Genomic DNA, 5000 nt, shown 5'->3' with positions numbered 1-5000 from the left:
TTGTGGAGTGCTGTTTGAAGTGGTGGTATTGAGCTGAGAGGCGGAAATGTTTTCGTTCATTTAACTCTTTCCTTTCTTTCTTTTTTTCTCCATAATGTCCACCATCATATAGGGTGAGGTGGGGCGATTTCTTTCAATTGTCATTATTTTTCTATTATTATTTTAATACCGCCTCTACCTCCTCTTCCACTTCTACCTCCTCCTCCTCCTTTACTTTTTCTTCGACCCACCTCCCTCCTCCTCCTACTCCTGTTGATCGTCTGCCCACCACCACGAAAGCATTTATTGGTGCACATCTAGAAGTACACACAATATGAGTGGGTATGAATGCGTGTATACGTGTATGTATGTCATATATATATATATATGTTTATACATGTATATATATATATGGACATATGAATGCATACAAACATATATATGTATATATATATATATGTGACAGGCAGACGGCATCATTGTACCATAACATCGCTTGGCAGTGAACCATCAACGTCTCAGAGAGGAGACACTTAACGGGAACAGAAGAACGAGAAGAGCAAGCAACAGTAAGCGCAAACTCAATTTCATTTTGCAATTGTAAAAATTAATATCATCATCATCATCATCACTATTATCATTATGATCAAGATGGCGAGCTGGCAGAATCGTTAGCATGCTGGGCAAAATGCTCGATGGTGTTTCGTCCGTCGCTACGTTCTGAGTTCGAATTCTGCTGAGGTTGATTTTTTTTTTGCCTTTCATCCTTTCAGGGTCGATAAAATAAGTACCAGTGAAACACTGGCGTCGATGTAATCGACTATCCCCCTCCCTCCCTCCCAAATCTCGGGCCTTGTGCCTATAATAGAAAGGATTATTATTATTATTATTATTATTATTATTATTATTATTATTATTATTATTATTATTATCTTCCTTGTTTACAAAATAGCTGACTTTGTCTTTTATCCTTTCAGGGTTGATAAAAATAAGTAATAGTTAAGCATTGGGCTCGATGTAATCTACTTACCCCTTTCTCGAAATTGCTGGCCTTGTGCCAAAATCAGAAACCATTATTATTATTATTATTATTATTATTATTATTATTATTAGTAGTAGTAGTAGTAGTAGTAGTAGTAGTAGTAATTATGTGGGACAGCTAGTAGAATCGTTAGCACGTCGGATAAATAACTTAACGGCATTTCTTCCGTCTTAACGTTTCAAATTCCACGGAGATCGACTTTGCCTTTCAGCCTTTCAGGGGTCGATAAAATTGGTACCAGTTGAGCATTGGGGTCGACTAAACCCCCTCCCCTCAAAACTTCAGGCCTTGTGCCTATTATTGAAAGAATTATTATTACCGTTGCTGTTGTTGTTATTATTATTATTAATATTACTATTACTATTATTATTATTATTTTATGTTTGACTTTTGTTCTGCATTTGTACAAGTTGGATCCAAGTCTCGCCCAGAGACCTCAAGAGACAACAAGTTAGAAGTTCATGTAGGTGTTATGCCTAGGGTACCATGTATTTGGATTTGTACATAGTATTGTTCTAGAGAATTATTATTATTATTATTATTATTATTATTATTATTATTATTATTATTATTATTATTATCCGGCAAAATTCTTAGCGACATTTCTTCTGGCTCCTTACGTTCTGAGTTCAAACCAGACCGAAGTCAGCATTGCCTTTCATCCTTCCGGTGGGGGTGCAATATAATAAAGTACCAGTTAATTACTGGGATCGATGCAATTGACTACCCACTCCCCTTAAGATTGCTCTCCTTGTACCAACGTTTTGAAATCGGTATCGCTGTAGGAGCGCGTCGGGTGCATAACGCAGCGATCCGTAGATCGAAACTACGCTCAGCAAAATATGTTTGTCTTCTGACTAAGTTCTGAATTCAAATACCGCCGAAATCGACTTTGCCTTTCATCCTTTCGGAATATATAAAATAAGTGGCAGTTGAGCATTTAGGTCTTCCCAAAATTTCAAGCTTTGAGCCTATTGTGGAATTTATTATTATTATTATTATTATTATTATTATTATTATTATTATTATTATTATTATTATTATTATTATTATTATTATTTTGTTTGACTTTTGTTTTGCATTTGTACAAGTTGGATCCAAGTCTCACCCAGAGACCTCAAGAGACAACAAGTTAGAAGTTCATGTATGTAGGTGTTATACCTAGGGTACCATATATTTGGATTATTATTATTATTATTATTATTATTATTATTATTATTATTATTATTATTATTGTTATTATTATTGCTGTTGTTATCATTATTAAAATCTAAGGCAGCGAGCTGGTAGAAACGTTAGCACACCGGGCGAAATGCTTAGCAGCATTTCGTCCGTTTGCACGTTCTGAGTTCAAATTCCGCCGAGGTCGACTTTCCCTTTCATCCTTTCGGGGTCGATAAAGTAAGTGCCAGTGAAACACTGGGGTCGATATAATCGACTAGCCCCCTCCTCCAAAATTTCAGACCCTGTGCCTTTTGTAGAAAGGATTATTATTATTATTATTATTATTATTATTATTATTAATATTATTATTATTATTATTATTATTATTGTTGTTGTTGTTATTACTTTTATTATTGTTATTGTAGTCACTATTATTATATTGTTATTGTTGTTGTTGTTATTATTATTATTATTATTATTATTATTATTATTATTATTATTATTATTATTATTATTATTATTATTATTTACCTTTAATCTGCATATTTGTTGCAATCACTTGCCGAGATACACTCAGCGCCCTAGCGTAAATGAATGTTAAGAGATGTTGAAATATAACTGAAAGCTTGGGAAGTATAAGGGGCTATCGCAGTTGCGAAATACCTCAACATAATACAACACAAACATTTAAATTGATAGGGTTTTTCTAAGGATTTGGGCAGTACTTGTCAGCACAATCTTCTAAATTTCTTTGAGACATGGTGCTCCTGGAATGTTGTCTAAATTTTTTCCGACATCCCTTTTTTTAAATCATACCTAGGACACCTACAATACCAGGAACAGTTTTCGATTTAAGAGGCCACATATTTTGTATTTCTATTTCAAGGTCCTTATATTTACTAAGGTTATCAAATTCCTTTACAGATATATTTTTTATCAGTGAGAACACTTACATCTATTAGTCTACACGTATTTTCTTCCTTGTCTTCAATAATTATATCTGGTAGATTATTTTGGATCGTTCTGATAGTGTTGATTGGAAAATCCCAGAGAATGGTGACTTTTTACCTTCAACGATTGATCAGAATGATGTTCATACCAGTTACTAGGAGTGCCAATTTTGTAATTCTTGCTTATTTTTCAATGTAAGTACTCTGCTTCCCTATCATGGCGATTTTTGTATTCGCTTGGTGTCATCACAGGATCTCCCGAAACAAGATGATATATTGTTTCGTCAAATGTGTCACAGACTCTGCGTTTAGAGTCAGCACCGTTTTGAAAAACGTTAGGCTGATAACTTCTGGTAAGAAAGCTTTGATCTTGTGCCGTCAATATGAAGCCTTCAGTCTCTACTTTCAATCCTGAACTTCTCAGACACTGATGGGTTTTGCTTGGTCTACATCAGAATTTTGTCTTTGAAGAATATATCGTACATGCAGGGTTTCTGGCTCCAGCGCTCCTCAATTTACTTCTGCCCGTTCTCTTTTGCAGCCTGCATGATTCATTTTGTTTGATTGGTAGCTGTGGTTTCAGGTTCTTCAACAAATTCAGGATTAATGTCAAGCTCCATTGCAAAATTATAAGCCTCCTTGTCAATAAAATGCAATTTTCTGCTGCTTTCATGTTAGCACACAAGTTGCAGCATTCAGGCCTCTATACTAGATAAGTACCTGTTCATTCCTATGGTGGAGGTCTTATAGCACAGTTCTAATTGCATCATTTCTCTTCCCTCACTGCTTCTGGGTTGGTCAAGAAAGTCAACGTCTGCCTTTGGGTGGTGCATGTTCTTAGCTGTCAATAAGTTTCTTGCCTTCCTGTCCAGGATTCCAGTTAATGATGTTAAAACTGTACTGGATTACTGAAAGTGCCAGTAAAAGAGTAAAAGACTACATCCCTTCTCCATTGATCTTGAAATGGATCGAAATATATTCATACAATGAAATACAAACAAAATTGCATGTACTCGAAAAACTGTACACATCATTACATTTGTAAAATGCGCATAATGGAATATTTATTATAGGCGTAGGCGTGGCTGTGTGGTAAGAAGCTTGCTTCCCAACCATATGGTTCCAGGATCAGTCCCACTACATAGCACTTACCTGGGGTAAGTGTCTTCTACTATAGCCTCGGGCCGACCTAAGCCTTCTGAGTGGATTTGGCAGGCGAAAACTGAAAGAAGCCCATCGTACTTATGTATGTATGTATGTATGTATGTATGTATGTGTGTGTGTGTGTGTGTGTGTGTGTGTGTGTATGTATGTTTGTCCCTCACTACCGCTTGGTGTGTTTACGTTCCCGTAACTTAGCGGTTCAGCAAAATGATAGAATAATACCAGGCTTTAAAAGAATAAGTACTGGGTCGATTTGTTTGACTAAAAACCCTTCAAGGTGGTGCCCCAGCATGGTCACAGTCTAATGACTGAAACAAGTAAAAAATAAAAAGTTATATATGTATGTATTTTAATATATGTATGTATTTTAATATATGTATGTATTTTAATATATGTATGGATATATAAGACAGCGGGTTGGCAGAATCGTTAACCCGACGGGCAAAATGTTTAACGGCATTTCGTCCGTCTTTACGTTCTGAATTCAAATTCCTCTGCTATCGGATATTAACCTTTCATTCTTTCGGGGGTCGATAAAGTAAGTACCAGTTGAGTATAGGGATAGATGTAATCGACTTACGCCCTCCCTCGAATTTGCTGGCCCTTTGAAACCAAGATTTACATGGATCTGTAATATGTTCCAGTTCAGTGAAATTATAAAGACCCCTTTCTGTCATGAATGACCATGGCATTGCACCTAG

General features: G+C 35.7%; 1 protein-coding gene across 2 annotated transcripts in view; it reads left to right on the top strand.

Annotated features, from left to right (window-relative positions):
* The first annotated feature begins 409 nt into the window (after nt 1-409).
* LOC149131231 (uncharacterized) overlaps nt 410-5000 on the top strand; it is a 20526-nt gene continuing 15935 nt past the window's right edge. The window contains exon 1 of one of the 2 annotated variants that reach the window (XM_089341085.1): nt 410-548. The gene's annotated coding sequence lies outside the window, so the exon portion shown is untranslated. The remainder of the gene's footprint in view (nt 549-5000) is intronic. The other variant, XM_089341086.1, reaches the window with a different exon arrangement.

The sequence above is a fragment of the Octopus bimaculoides genome, chromosome 24, assembly GCF_046866305.1.
Source record: "Octopus bimaculoides isolate indiv1 chromosome 24, ASM4686630v1, whole genome shotgun sequence".
In the NCBI taxonomy this organism is placed as follows: Eukaryota; Metazoa; Mollusca; class Cephalopoda; order Octopoda; family Octopodidae; genus Octopus; species Octopus bimaculoides.
Note: the sequence above shows the minus strand (reverse complement) of the source record. Positions and strands in the feature narration are given on the sequence as shown.